This window comes from Panthera onca, chromosome B4 (genome assembly GCF_046562875.1).
Source record: "Panthera onca isolate mPanOnc1 chromosome B4, mPanOnc1 haplotype 2, whole genome shotgun sequence".
Taxonomy (NCBI): Eukaryota; Metazoa; Chordata; class Mammalia; order Carnivora; family Felidae; genus Panthera; species Panthera onca.
The window spans coordinates 94,533,610-94,550,158 of NC_138345.1; the positions used below are offsets into that span (position 1 = coordinate 94,533,610).

At 36.3% G+C, this 16,549-nt stretch overlaps 1 protein-coding gene across 3 annotated transcripts in view; it reads left to right on the forward strand.

Moving 5' to 3' along the window:
- Positions 1-16,549, forward strand: part of CNOT2 (CCR4-NOT transcription complex subunit 2) — a 130,453-nt gene that overhangs the window by 67,928 nt on the left and 45,976 nt on the right. The gene's annotated exons all lie outside the window — the stretch shown is intronic.

The window sequence follows — 16,549 nt, forward strand, 5'->3', positions numbered from 1 at the left end:
GCTTCCAGGAGCATGATAAATAGTTCTCCATCCCCTCACTCTCAATCTAAAGGTGTCCTCAGATCTAAAATGAGTCTCTTGTAGACAGCAAATAGATGGGTCTTGTTTTTTTATCCATTCTGATACCCTATGTCTTTCGGTTGGCATATTTAATCCATTTACATTCAGTGTTATTATAGAAAGATACGGGTTTAGAGTCATTGTGATGTCTGTGTGTTTTATGCTTGTAGCGATGTCTCTGGTACTTTGTCTCACAGAATCCCCCTTAGGATCTCTTGTAGGGCTAGTTCAGTGGTGACAAATTCCTTCAGTTTTTGTTTGTTTGGGAAGACCTTTTTCTCTCCTTCTAGTCTAAATGACAGACTTGCTGGATAAAGGATTCTCGGCTGCATATTTTTCCTGTTCAACACATTGAAGATCTCGTGCCAATCCTTTCTGGCCTGCCAAGTTTCAAAAGAGAGATCAGTCACGAGTCTTATTAGGTCTCCTTTTATATGTTAGGGCACGTTTATCCCTTGCTGCTTTCAGAATTTTCTGTTTATCCTTGTATTTTCTTAACATTTATTTATTTTTGAGACCGAGAGAGACAGAGCATGAACGGGGGAGGGTCAGAGAGAGAGAGAGACACAGAATCTGAAACAGGCTTCAGGCTCTGAGCTGTCAGCACAGAGCCCGACACGGAGCTTGAACTCACGGAGCTCGAAATCATGACCTGAGCTGAAGTCGGCCGCTTAACCGGCTGAGCCACCCAGGAGCCCCCAAGATTTCATTTTTAAAATTTATATTTTGGTTGAGAAGACAGATGAGAAGTCTTTTCTGACAAAGAGAACAAGCTTCTGTTTCGGTATTTAGTTAAGGATTGAATACTTACTTTCTGTTGTGTAAGTACTGTGTAGTATATACACAGAAATACTAGACCTTTTCTCAGCACTTAAGGCCACTTGGAAAGACACATAAAACATGACATATCAGTAAATATATTACAGCTCACATATGGCGTCATCATAGCTGTGATTCTCTTTAAGCTAAAGCAAACAATTGCATGATTTATCTTGAATTCCCTTACTGAAGATTTCCTAGAATCTGATAGACCCGTAAATACAGCAGCCATTTCTCTTCTCAGGTGAGGTAATAATTTCACTGGTATTTCTAGTAAAATATGTGTTCTGTAGTATTATCTCTTTATTGTTTAACCTGGCTCAGTAAATTAAAGACAAAATAGTACATACATATGCTAGTGAAAACTAGGAAGATAGTTTTTCAAAGATAAAAGAAAAAAAAGATCTTTCTCATTTAGGGCCAGAGATGCCAAGAGAGACTGGGACATGAAATTTTAAACCTTTTCTAGTGGGATAAAAGCAACGTAATAAAGCTGAAAGAATGTGATTGTTAGAGTAACAATTTTGAGACATTGTTCGTCACTTTCTACCTGTATTACTTTCAACCAGTTAGGTAAAGTTTCTGACACTCTTGATATTTAAGAGTGAAATCTTTAAAAGTTGAATGGTTTCCTTATAGAAACATTTCAGTTAACAAACAGTATAGAAGAATGAAAATAACAAATCACCATTAGAGCATCACAATAATAGATGCGAGCAATATCCATGGATGAATGGTATAATTAGTAGGCAGAAATTTAAGGATGAACAGATACTTGCATGCTCTCAAAGAATTTCTTTCAAAACATTCATTGTTTAAAATGGGAAAATAGTAATTTACAGATGAGAAGACTGGTGGATGCACCAGCTTAATCAAGATCAGGGTTAATCACCTATAATAAAGCATATTACCATCATATGCACTCATGTATATATCCATCATATAGGATGCACTTGAGAAGGACACATTATCTCTGCAGCGAGGTGGCTTTAAATATGTATAACCTCTATCTAGTCATGAGAAAACAAGACATACCCACAATGCAGAACACTCTATGATGTACTTAATTAACATTAATGTAACTAATGACATCAGTGTAGTGAAAGCCAAGGAAAAACTGAGGTAAAGTCCAAGGTTGAAGACTGAGGAAACCTAAATGTAATGTGGATTCTGGGATAGAAGAAAAGACATCAGTGGAAAAACTGGTGAAATCTGTATAAAGTTGTTTAGTTAATAGTTAATTTCTTTGTTTTGATACTGTGGTCAAATAAGATGTTGCCACTGGGGAGAGTGGGGCATATGGGAACTTGGTACTATTTTTGCAACTGATGTGTAAGTCTAAAATTATTTCCAAATAACAGGTTTTTAAAAAATGGTGACAGTGTTTGTGAACAGAGCTTGTTAACATGTAGTTGTTAGTCTTTTTGTTGATAGGTGGGGACCTCATTTTGATAGTGTGTGACATTCTTTTCTGTTGAGCAGTTTCATTTTTCCACAGAAAATACAAGTTTGAAGGTGGGGTAGAGGGCTGTTCTTACATTTGATTGGTAGTGTTCTGTAAACAGGTTAAGGAAAGAAAGCTGAGGATTAAACTTACAGTTACAAAACGTAAGTCTTTACTTCATCCTTCATATTTCAGGTCCATGTCTCACCTTTTACCTGCACTTTGGCTAAGTATCAAAATTTAGAGCCTATCCACTTGGGTTTTTTCGGGAGAACAAACCTTTGGTAGCTTATTGGAGTTGCAAGTCCTGGGTATTCTTCATGATAACTGCGATACGGAAATATCTTTGACCTATCTAGATTCTATAGACTCCACCCTCCGTGCATCAATTTGAGGTAAAAGTAATCATCTTATGGAGGTATTGTTGTGATTAAGTGAGGAGGGAGACACACACACACACACACACACACACACACACACAGTGCTTTGAACAGTATTTATCATTCGGTAAGCATTCAGTACTTATTAGTGCTTACTTTGTAACACGCCCACTGTAGTAGACTGTTCAGGCAATGCACTGTTTGGCTGACTCCAAGGAGTTATATTCCCACGGACTACAGTGCAACCCAGTGGCTCTAAGTAGTATAATTCTTCCAGTGCAATTTTGTGATACAAAAGAGACATGCCTTATCTCTTGATATTAAACTGTAAGTCTCAGATACTCTCAAAACAGCTTTTAAAAAAAGGTAATCTAACTTGAGAAAAAAAATGAGGAAATGGAAAAAGTGTTTTATTCTCCCAGTCCTTATCTAGTACTTCTCATTGTATAGCACTCTAACCACTGAAGGTTTCTGGTAGTCTGTTAGATATTTTGGAGGTAGTTGTCAATTTCATTGTGAAAAGGCATAAAAACAATTTCATTCATGTTTCACAAATGTAAGTTTTAACAGTTTTTCAACATAATCCTGTTACTTTTAAAAGTAATTGTTGTGTTCATAAAATTTTTGCCCTGTGCTGTAAGCACTGCATTGGTCTGTTAGTGTCAAATAACACTCAGGTAATGGCATGCATGGATTAAGATGAGGACATCTTCATGTTCTTTGTATTCATGTGTAAGGCACAATTCCAGATCTTGAGACAAATGAACAGACAATTTCTGTTCTGATGGAGCTGACATTTTAGAACATAGGAAGACATTAAACAAAATAAATAAAATACGTTATATATTATTTGTTGATAATGTTATGGAGAAAGAAGAAGAAGGGAGATAGAGAGTGCTTAAGAAGTTGGGGAAAAGGGTAGTGCAATTTTTTTTTTTTTTTTTTTTACTTAGAGGTTTTTGGTTTTTTTTCTTTTTTCAAATTTTTTTTTAACGTTTATTTATTTTTGAGACTGAGAGAGATCGAGCATGAATGGGGGAGGGGTGGAGAGAGAGGGAGACACAGAATCTGAAGCAGGTTCCAGGCTCCGAGCCATCAGCCCAGAGCCCGACGCGGGGCTCGAACTCACGGACCGTGAGATTGTGACCTGAGTCGAAGTCGGACGCCCAACCGACTGAGCCACCCAGGCACCCCAGAGGTTTTTTTTTTTAATGTTTTTATTTATTTTTGAGAGAGAGAGAGAGAGAGCGAGAGAGCGAGCGAGTAGGGGAGGGGCAGAGAGAGAGAGGGAGGGAGACACAGAATCCGAAGCAGGCTCCAGTCTCCCAGCTGTCAGCACAGAGCCCGACGTGGGTTCGAACTCACAAGCTGAGATCATGACCTGAGCTGAAGTCAGACGCCCAACCGACTGAACCACCCAGGTGCCCTGGTCGTACAATTTTGAATAGACAGGGAAGTCCTCACTAGATGACTCAATACCTGAAGTTGGGGTGGGTAGGAAACCATATAGATACATACCTAGGGGAAAAGCATTGCTGAAGATAGAAATGCAAAGGGCTGGAGACAGGAGTGGGGAGTAGTGTGGCAGGAACACCACAAGAGAAGGGGAAATGATAATAGATTTAGAAGTAAGGGTGAGTTAACTAAGGCTTTGGAAACCATAGTAATGGTGCAGAAAGCCATTTTAAATGTCTTTCTACCTCCATTCCCTTTGGTTTCTGATGTTCCTTTATTCTGGGCATCAAATGGATAAAGTATATAAGAGTAGAAATGTGATATCTAGCACATAGTAGATGCTTACTGAATGTTTATTGAATTAATTTATAGGGCAAGGTATTTTAAAAGTATTTTAAAGGTCTTATGTTCCCTTGCTGAAGGAGTACTTTTTCATTTTTAACTGCTTCATATAACATCATTTTTCTGATACTTCTTTATATTTAGCTTACAATTTCAAAATATTTGTCATCTTCAGTAATGTTATTGAATAGGTGTTATCTTTAAATAACTTAAGCATCTATTCATCTTAGATATTAGATATTAGATATCTAAGATATCTAAGATATTCATCTTAGTATTCATAATAGAATCTAGCCTTTTCTGAGTCAATAATTCACTTATTATAAAACAAAGATTCACATTTTTAATATGAATAAATGAGTTTATTGTGAATAAATCATATTTCTTTTAAGTTCTCTATTTAGATTGATTTCTTTAAGTCTTTAAGTTTTTCTCTTTGTCTAGTTTGTTTCAGGTTATTTTAATTGAAGGTTCCTTACTTGTTTTTATCAGAGGGGGGCATTTTTAAGAAATTTGAATTTGTTGAGACTTATTTTGTGGCCTAATATATGTGCTCTCTTCTGGAGAATGTTCCATGTACATTTGAAAAGAATGTGTATTCTGGTGTTTTAGGATGGAATGTTCTGAATCATTTCTTCCCAAGGAATATACTTCTACCAAAAGGTATCTCTGGTTTTTAAAAAGTTCACTGATCCACTTTCAGGAATTTAAATACATCCATGTAATCTAGCTGTCATTCTGCTGGTTGATGGTGTTAATGTGTATGATAGTCTAAGATTTAATGTTGAGTGCTTAGGAGAACAAGAAAAAGTATACAAGGAATGAATAGGCAAAGTATTTTCACATAGTGTCTTAGATGGTTTCATGATCATCAGGTGAGCCCTGTCCTTTCATTTTCTGAAAATGTGTGTATATTTATAGAAAGCTTTTTTGCCCCCTGTCCTTTTGTTGATTCATACTTTGAATCAGTCTCAGAGATGATTCTGGGGTTGGGAATAATGAAGGTGTGAACCAGGGAGTCATAATGTTGAAACTGGACATTTAGATATTTATAGCAGGATTTCCTAATTTTTCAAAGAGCAGAAGAATCCCATTGTTTATCATGTTCCGGTTGGACTCCTTTCTTATCGTTTGCTGGAGTTTGAACTTCAGAGCTATGGTGTCAACCCTGCTGTAGTATCTCAGGGGAGCTCCTAGTGTGGGGCTGGTGTCATGGTTCACCCTCCAACCTTTCCTTCTTCACTTCAGCTCTGAGCTTTCCAATGCCCAGAGTAGCAAATGTTGAAAGAAGTTGCACAGGTAAGTATGTGGTGAGCAAGTCTGGAGGGAAAATAGTACTGTCATCAGTATTTTGAGGGTGGAGATTGGGCCATTTCACCAGTGAATCATTTTTGTTAGTTTAAAAATTTGATGTTTTTATAAATTATTTTTCTCATAAATTATTAAAATAGTCTAATATCCTAAGAAATGAGTTTGCTTTTTGCTAGTTAGATGTGAAATAGAGAAAACCTTAGATTGAATAAACTATTAATATGATAATATAGAGGAAGTTATTAGATTTTTTTTTAGAAACTTCATAATTTCCATAGTGTATAGTAGAACCAGAAAATTTATTTTCAGAAAAGAAGGTAAGTGGGGGAGGCATAAATTCATAGACTTAAATTTTTGCTACATGTAATTTGGTCTCAGAATAAGGCAAGTTTTAGTTTCCTTTCCCTAGCTTTAGACATGCTGTTCTTCTGATTGTCAAGATTTTAGGCAAGTAGCTGTATTTTTAATATCTGTAGAAATAGAAACTTCAAATATCTTATTCTCTGAAATTTAGACAGGAAGACTGGAACATTTCTACTATCTATAAGTTTGAGATTAACACAAATGAGTATAGGAGCATTGAAGGCATAGTATGCTACAAAAGTTCAGCAAAGATTTGTTGAATGAATAAGTTCACCATATTTTGTGTGTGTGTGTGTGTGTGTGTGTGTGTGAAATTCTTATACTTTTTCTGCCTGCATTGTACTGAAAATCATGATCTAACATTACAGATTTTTTCCTCTTAATGTATGATTACTAGAAATAATGTTATAGCAATGTAACCCTAGGTCTATACTACTCTGCTTATTAATACTTATATCCTTTTAGGCTCTTGCTTCTCAGAAAGCTTACAAAAATTGTTTCTTTTATTCCCCCAGATCAGTCCTGTATAAGTCTTATTCAAGTGATTTGTACATTCTTTTGCACATAAACAAGATACTCAAAATTATATCCAGGAAAAATAGACTTAATATGGCCTATGGTTACTAACAGTTCTTCAGAGAAAGTGTGTCAGGCTTACAGAGATTGAGATACCCAACTATTTGGTACTTCAGGTCCTCAAAATACAGAACCCCCAGCAATTTATCTCCCCTTTTCTTTCCTTAAATTCTAGAGTTGTTTGTTTTGGTTTTTTCTTAAATTTATTGGGAACCTTGTAGAAATACAGAGTCCCTTAGCAGAACTGACCATATATCCAGTTGCTTCCTGATTTCCCTTCCTACCTTCTTTATTTGACTGATCCTCCCTCTTAAGGTTTAAGATTGGTTTAAGATAATCATTCTCATTCAAAAGTTTCCTTTATGCTTAGAGGATTTGTTTTGTATCCTAAATGTAAAGATTTTTACTGTTGTATGCCCTTTCACTTGTACGTGATAAATTTACATCCTAATATTTGAAGATAAAATACTGCTTATTTTAATTTTAGGACCTATTGTTTCTTCTGTGGATTAGCACTTTTTGAGTTATTAAAGTTTTGTTTTACGATGATGCACTTTATGTTAGTGGTTCAGTTTTCAGTCTCTATAAGGCATATTGATAATAGGTGATTTTAAGATTTTGGAAAACCACAAACTGTTTTTTCAGTTTGATGCATGCACAACATATTCTCCCTAGATCAAAGTCAAACTGATAGAAGCATTTATAGACTTTTGGTAACACTCTTTAGAGAATTTGTGGGATTTGGGGGGTACATTGTAGGAGATGGTGTTACATGGGTTTTGGTAATATCTGAGCAAAGCAGCTTCAGACTCCAGATTTCATTAGATAGGTTTTGGTTTAAGAAGAGTGATGTGTTCTTTTCTCTCTTTTTGCATGCCCTCTCCATTGTTTTTTGGATATGAGCTTACCCTGTTTTTTGTTTTTTTTTAATCGTGTTTTTTTCTTTCCTTTTTTGGATGAGACCTCTTACAAAATATTCCTGTAAACCCTGGAAGGACTCTGTGCCAGAATATTTACTTAGTCTCCAAAATAATGATTGTGGATACATTCATATAGGCCCCTGGTTTTTTGCTGAATCACATTTCCAGCCAGGGTCGTATGTACCCTGTGCATCTACCTGTTAACTGCCTTTTCAGTATTCGTTAAGGCTCTTACTGTTCATTTATTGGGCATTCTGCATTTGCTGAAACAAATGAATTGCTTTTATTTATTTCCATGTTCTTGGTTCAAGTTGATGAATTTAGAAATTCTACCTTTGAAATGTATCTAAGCCTTTACTTAGATCCATCCTAAGCAGATTCATAAACTATTCATTATATATTTGTCATATTGTAAATATCAAGCCACAGCATTCTAAAAAAGTTTTTTTTTAAATTTTTTAATGTTTGTTTATTTTTGAGAGAGACAGAGTGTGAGTGGGGGGTGAGGGGGCAGTGGGCAGAGAGAGACGAAGACACAGAATCCGAAGCAGGCTCCAGGCTCTGTGCTTACAGCTCAGAGCCCAACACAGGGCTCGAACTTGTGAACCGCGAGATCATGACCTAAGCTGATGTCGTTGCTTAACCGACTGAGCCACCCAGGCACCCCAAGCCACAGTTTTCTATAACTAGTAAGAATTCATGAGTAATATGTTTCTTTATTTTTAATTTTTTTTTTAATGTTTACTTTTGAGAGAGAGAAAATGAGACACAGAATCTGAAGCAGGCTCCAGGTTCTGAGCTGTCAGCACAGAGCCAACATGAGGCTCGAATTCACGAACTGTGAGATCATGACCTGAGCTGAAGTCTGATGCTCAACTGAGCCACCCAGGTGTCCCGAATAATATGTTTCTTATATGAGAAGAAAAAGATATTTGTTCTTTTCCTAAAGATATTCAGATACTAATTTGTTTTTTGAGAAGATAGATTTTTTTTCCAGTGTATATCCTTTTCTCCTTTATTTAAGCCCATTTCTTTTTTTAGTGTCTTTCAGGAATGAAATAAAGATTATTTATAGTAGTTGTGAAGCAGGATTGGGAGCTCACAATCCTGTTACCAAAAAATATTCCTAAAACGAAAATTCCTTGGGTTATAAATATTTGTAGGTTTTCACCTGTAATATTTGATATAGGAATATTCTAATTTCATAAAATTTAAGCAGTCTCTCAGTGAGATTTGACTAATAAGCTTTTCTCTCAAATGGGTGATAGTAAAAATACCAGATTATTTTCAGATATTATGGCTTCTCATGATTGGTTTCAAATATTGATTGACTATATCTTGATAAAGTAGGTAAATATTAATGGAAATTGTGATTTTTATTAATTTCTGCTCACTTTGTAGACAACAGAGAATTTGTGTGTATATGTATGTGAAGTGTTTGATGCTAGTGAATACAGAATTGGGAGGGAAATGTAAAGAAGTCAAAGTCTGTATTCAGCAATCAGAGTGAATTAGTAAAATCTCCATTAGGGAAACTATAAGAAAGGAACAGTCTGTCCCACTCTCTTCCCCAACCCTCCCCACCACGGCACTGTATGACTTACATTTGGCGCACATTATCCTTTATAATACAAGGTAGGAGCAATTCTGTTGCTAGAAATAAAAAAAATTCATGGCTATGGAAAAGTCACCATACTTTAATGTTGTGAAATAGTTGATTCTATGATGAGACACATGGATCAGCATGTTAAGCAAAACTCCTGGCTACATTAGAGAGAGAATCCACAAGAAAAGGTTGCCCTTAGGGATTTATTTTTATTTTAACCCACTTTATACATGTTTTCTACACATTTAATGCTACAGTATCTATTTCAGTAGTTTATAGTGAAATTTAGAGATATAATCCTATTTCCTTGAAGGGTTCACTGATTTAGAAAGTACTTAAAAATATTGGTTCATTTGGAATATGGAAACTGATTACTTTTTAATTGGTGTCATAGTGTTCTTTTAAGCATAATTTTATTTTAAAATTAATTGAACTTTCTCTAAAATAGGTGCAGTCAGTTTGGTAGTGACTGGCTTTTGTTTCATGTACCCCTAGTCAGTTCATCCTCATTTTTCTGCTAAAGAGATCTTTTTGACATGCACAAATATTTAATTGTGGCATCCTCCACTTATATTGTTCTCTGCAAAATAAGCACCCTCCCCTTTTTGCCCCTTACTCCTTTTCCCATGATGAAGCTTACAGTTTGAGGAGAATACTCACATTAAACTATTAGTTGTATATGTGAATGTCCGTGTACTATAGTGGTTAAAAGAGGAAACTCTAGGAGAATGCCTGGATTCATATCCCATCTCTGTCACTTATCAGAAATGGAACCTCAGGAACATCAGATATGTGACCTTGGGCATATTATCCAACTTCTCCACTTCTCACTTTTCTCATCTAAAAATGAGGACTACTCAAGTAAATACTTGATTACATAAGTAGATACATTTTATAGCATTTAGAATATATTGCCTGGCACATAGTAAGCAGTCAATAAAAGTTATTTTTATTATTGTATGATTATAGTTATGGTAAAGTGTTTTCAATGACCGCATATCAGGAGCTAGATCTAACTTAGTGTGAAAGTTTCAGACGGGAGAAAAACGTTCTAAATAGAGCATATACAAAGATGCTGAGTTGGAAAACATCTTGTGTTTGAGTAAGTGAAGGTGTGGCAGCAGTTTAGTGGTGACCGGGACCTGTAGAGAGAGTTAATGTCAGGGAGGTTACATAAGACCTTACTGTTATTATTTTAGGAAGCTGTTGAGACATTTCAGTTAGTAGGGCTACAACAATTAAGTTTTTATTTTAAAAATCCACTTGGAAAAATAAATAAAAATTCACTTTGGCTGACGTGGGAGACTAGATTAGAGGAAATAAGTGGATTAATAAAGATCTGTTTGGAGGACGTTGGAGATGCTTGTGCTAGGAAAGATACAGATAATTTTAATAAATATTTAAAAGTTAGTCTAATCATGGGGCGCCTGGGTGACTCAGTCGGTTAAGTGTCTGACTTCGGCTCAGGTCGTGATCTCACAGCTCGTGGGTTCAAGCCCCGCGTCAGGATCTGTGCTGACAGCTCAGAGCCTGGAGCCTGCTTCAGATTCTGTATCTCCCTCTCTCTCTGCACCCCCGTTCCCTACTCACGCTCTGTCTGTCTGTCTCTCTCTGTCTCTCAAAAATAAACATTAAAAAAAATTAGAAAAAAATAAAGTTAGTCTAATCAGCTTGAGTTTTAATTGTTGAAGATCATAGAAGTTACAGATGGTAGTTTTCAGAGGTGAACATGAGTGGGAACAACTGAATAACTCAAATTAGCCTGAGGTGTAAGTTTAGTTTGGGCTTTTGAGATCATTACTGCTGCAAAGTTACGTTAAGATCATGATCTCAGGAATCTTGGTCTCTGTCCTCTAGGTAGGGGAAATTAGAGATGAGAACAGGAGAGTGGCAGTCAACATACTGGTTATTAGTATGATACCATAATAAAGTGTTAGTCTAGAGAAGTCTAGCTTAGTTCATCACTTAGATTTTTATACCTGGTTTTCCTGTGTACGCTCTTGCCCTCTTTTTTTTTTTTTTTTTTTAATTTTTTTTTAATGTTTATTTTTGAGACAGAGAGACAGAGCATGAACGGGGGAGGGTCAGAGAAAGGGAGACACAAAATCCGAAACAGGCTCCAGGCTCTGAGCTGTCAGCACAGGGCCCGACGCGGGGCTCGAACTCACGGACCGCGAGATCATGACCTGAGCCAAAGTCGGCCCCTTAACCGACTGAACCACCCAGGCGCCCCACGCTCTTGCCCTCTTAACCTGGCATTGAAGTCCAGCCTACTTTTCGTTGCTACCTATCACTATCCTTCCAGACATCTTCTGTGTTGGCTATATTGAAAATTTTGTTTCCTGGGCTTTGTCTCACTTCTGAGCACTTGCACATGCTGTCTCCTATGCCAAAGTTTGCTTCTACCTCCCACCCCACACACTTCAACTTTAAAAATTTTTTAATCAAGTCTTTGTTCCAACAGTAGTTCTTCTATAATGAAATCTTTGTTTCCCTCAGACAGTTAGATATCCCCTTGTGTTCCCAAAGTACCTGTGCAGATTTTCATATTGTAATTGTTTACTTACAGGTATATCTCCCATCTAGACTATGAGCTTGTTTAAGATTTGGAACTATTACTTATTCAGCTTTTGTGTTCATTTGCACAATTTTTGGTATAATTCGTATAGTATTCCCTCAGCATGTTTGTTGAAATGTGAAAGCAGACCAGTCAGGAGGTTAAAATGAACTAGTCCGGAGCTTAAACCAAGATGCTGATAGGAAGAATGTGAAATCCACTCTGAAGGAAGGCTAGAATTTGGATGTACAGAACAAAGGAAGAGAAACTGACTTGGAAAATCAGTTTTAAGTATTACTGATTTAGTTGATTAATTGTACTCAGGGAGAAATGTCTAGGGTTACTTTAAAATTGGCTGCTAGAACCTTGAGTTAAGCCTGGAGATAGATTTTGAAATCAACCTACATTTGTTTGCTGTCAAGAAAAGGACCACTCTGCCATGAATGGGTTTCTGTCCCTGGGAATAGGATTTCATGCCTGGGCCAACATTTGCCACTATTATAGAAACAATAAATGATTTCAGAGTAAGTTCCTCTCCAGAGGCCTTGCTGAAGGAAATTTGTGTAAGATTAAATATCATCCTGCCTGGGATATGATCGGAGTCTATTTTTCACCCTTTCCAATGTTTTTTTCTTGTATATGCATATACACATACATACACACATTTATTTTCAAGTTTTCATTTATAAAGTGTCCTAGTTTTGTTTCTCTGACTTTTAAAAAAGCTACAGGCCTTTCTTCTTATTCCTTCTGTCTTTAATTGTCATTCATCCCACCTGGGTCCACTTTGCTAGCCTTTAAAGTTACTGTTTTAGATTATCTCAAGTTTGGGGTTTTGTGAATTCCTTTTTTGTGATTATTCTGATTTTTACTGCATTTGACTTTGAAGTACTGTATTTAAATGTTGAGAATGTCATACCTTAGGACTTCAGAGCTAGTCCAAAGTAAATTATGAAGTATACTGGGAAAATCTAGCCAACCTGGTGCTTCCATTTTGCCTGTCACTTTAATCCCCCTCTCTCTACTCCTACATTTTGAGACCAACTCTTTTGAGGGGTGGGGGTGGGTGGGTGGGGAGGTCTTAGGCTGATAGAAAGGATTAGTGTAAGCTATTCTGTATATACTTTCTGATTAGTTCTTGTGGAATCAAAGGAAAAGATAAAATAATTAAATGTTTTAGATGTGTGTTCAGAAAGGCTTAATAAACTGCTTTTGCTGAATACATATGTCATATCATATTCTTTGTTGGTAAAATCTCACTTTTTACTTCTTTGCTGTAACATCTGGTATGAAAGTCAGGAGAAAAGAAAGTAGATGTAAGTCTGCGATATGTTTACTTCAAAACTGACAAATTGTATATACCAAAGATTCTAACAAATGTCATATAATGTAAATTGTAGTATGATTTTATTTTACATTATGTTTTTATTTCCATTTGCCAAATGAACTCTAATATATATGGCATTACTAATAACTGCAATGGAGTGTTAACATACCCTCTTTGAAATTGATAAAAATTGGTTTCTGGATTACTTTGATTGATACTTACTCTCTTCCAGGAGATAACGTGAATACCTTACCCTTTGATATCATCCATTCATTCATCCATTAGTGTCAGGTTTCTCTCAAAATACATCCTTTATCTGACCATGCCTCTCCACTTCTGCCACTACGCCTGTAGTGGGAGCCACCGTCCTCTCTCCCCACCTGCTTCCCTTCTTCACTTTTGTTTCCTCTTTTGTTTATGCCTTACAGAATAACTGTAATTAAATATGCCAAATTATGTTACTCTTAAATTACTCCCAAGCCCTTTTGACTTCTGTCTCACATGTAATAAAATCCAAAGTCCCTCAGAGCCTGCAAGGCACAGCATGATTTGGGTCCACTGACTGGTATCTTGGACTTTGGTTTCTGTGTTCTCTTCTGTGTTCCTACTGCTTGAGTCACACTACTGAGGATCTTGCTGTTCCCTCTGTTGAATGCTCTTCCTACAGGTCTTTGCCTAGATGGTTCTCTTATTTCTATGCCTGATTGTAATCTTCCTAGTTTCATCTTTCCTGGCTATTCTAAAATAGTTTTCCTACCCTATTGCATCATTCTATGTGGAATAAAGGACAGGCCCTTAAAAATGAAATAAAACTAGCTTTTATGAGAAAGTTACTATGTTATTCTTTCCTTTCCTCCTCCCTCCTTTTCCTTTCCTTTTCCTTCTCCTTCTCCTTCTCCTTCTCCTTCTCCTTCTCCTTCTCCTTCTCCTTCCTTTCCCTTCCCTTCCCTTCCCTTCCTTTTCCTTTCCTTCCCTTCCTTTTCCTTTCCTTCCCTTCCTTTTCCTTCCCTTCCTTTTCCTTCCCTGACCCTGTCCCTTTTGCTTTTGCATTTGCGTTTGCTTTTGCTTTTCTCCTGCCCTGGATCAGATAATTTTTTGTTTCATCGTAGTACCCATTCCCAGACTGGTGCTGCATTTGGAGAGCAGACTATTAACGCTCTTACCTTTCTTCTTTTGCTTAAGTCATGTAAGAATAATTAGTATTTTCACTGATGTGTAATTTCTGTGTTGAAGCACACAAAACAAAAATGAAATTCTACATATTCATGTTTTCTTCTCTCTTTCTCTGACTGACCACACACACACACACACACACACACACACACACACACATTGAGTGTGGGAAAATCTTGTATTAATGAGTGCATTTCTGTTTTCCTTTGAGGCATTTCATATATTTAGTTTTGCTTTCAAACAGTAAAGCCTCTTAAACAATATTAGCATATTTTTTATTCTGTACAGCTAATTTCAGTTTTGGAATTTTAGGAGTTTGTAATTGGTTTTGATGATAAATGTTATACAAAACATGTCAAAATTAGACTTTGCTTTGTATGCATTGAGTTGATTTATGTGTGTGTAATTCGATGAGAGGTAACCCTGGTTGTGTCTGGTTATCTGGTTATTTTCTCCTGAAATTTTATTGTATTGTCTAGGTTTCATGCCATTTTCCCATGTTTATCCTTTCTTAGAGTTGGAATTCAGTAGTAATGGTCCTTTAAAGAGAATTAAATGTATTCTTCTTAACTTTTGCAAAACAAACTTTAAAAATTTCATCTGTGGAGTCATAATTTGCAGACTAAAGTGCTTTCTTCCACAATTACTTTTCTATTATAAAACTCCCCCCAAAAAACCACTTCTTCCTGTTAAAGACTACTTAGGGGTTTGGTGGATAGACATGTGAGGTTCTAGTCCCTGAAATTACATTCAGAATTACAGAATAGCTTTTATGAGATCCACCAGGGAGTACATTACTAAAGAAGATTAAGTATGTTCTAACAAAATAATAAACCCTTTAAAAATATCTTTCTGTATTTCACACCTACAGAGATGAATAGTCCCAAAACATATAGCAAAACAGTGAAGCTGTCATCAGAGTGTTGTTCATTTTTAACTAAATAGCTTTTTCTCAGACCTCAAAAGGAAGAATGGTTAAATAGTTGAGTTTCTTAAAAATTTAACAGGGAACCTCAGATATAAAGCAATTATTAAAAAAATTTGGTTATTAAAGACTGCAGCATGTCAGTTTACCCTTTGCTGATAAACAGTAGTAACTACAGTATTTCAATTTGAAATGAGAAGTAAAAGAAATTGTTTATTTCTTATTTATAATTGAAGAAAATACCCTTATTTGTAATGAGTATACAAGACAGATGTCAAATTTGATGTCTTTCCCCAAAATTTTTGCAAAAAGATGTAGTCACCATGTATTCAAGTCTTCACAAATGTCTTCCATCATGACATTTCAGTTTACTTTGGACTACAAAGTACCACTGGGGGAAGACACATTGACTTTAAATAACCTAGTTAGTTGATAGCTGTGGAAACTCCATAGAGGTCATCCTAAGGAAACAAAATTAGCATGGGGGCGTCTGCCTGGCTCAGTCAGTAGAGCATGGGAATTGATGCTTGATCTCAGAATTGTGATTTTGAGCCCTATGTTGGGTGGAGAGATAACTTAAAAAATAAAGAATGGGGGCGCTGGGGTAGCTCAGTTGGTTGAGTGTCCAGCTTCAGCTTAGGTCATGATCTCCTGGCTTATGAGTTCAAACCCCACGTCGGGCTCTGTGCTGACAGCTCAGAGCCTGGAACCTGCTTCAGATTCTGTGTCTCCCTCTCTCTCTGCCCCTCCCCTGCACACGTTCTGGCTCTCTGTCTCTCAAAAATGAATGAACATCAAAAACTTTTTTAAAATAATAATAGTAATAAAAAGAATGAATTGTGAAGACTATTGTCTAGTGCTGCCTTCAAAAAAAGAATTAACACAAGGGTGCCTGCCTTGCTCAGTCAGTAGAGCATGTGAGTCTTGATATCAGGTTCGTGAGTTTGAGCCCTATGTTGGGTATAGAGATTATAAAACTTAAAAAAAAAAAAGAATTAGCACAGACTTAGTAATTATTTGTATTGGCATGGGCTCAAAATTACTAGCGTTGGAGGTGATCAAGATTTAAAAAGCAAAAGAGTAATAATAATAATCAGATTATATAACAAAAATCATAAATTTACACCAGGATGATGACTGAAACAATTATCTTACTGTTACAAGAGTGGGTACTTGTGGCTTGAGATAAAGTTTCCAGTTTGCCATTACATACTGACTTAAATAGTGCTGTATCTCAATAAATTTAGATTGTGAGTGAAGATGATATGCTCTGGAAAACAGATCATTTACA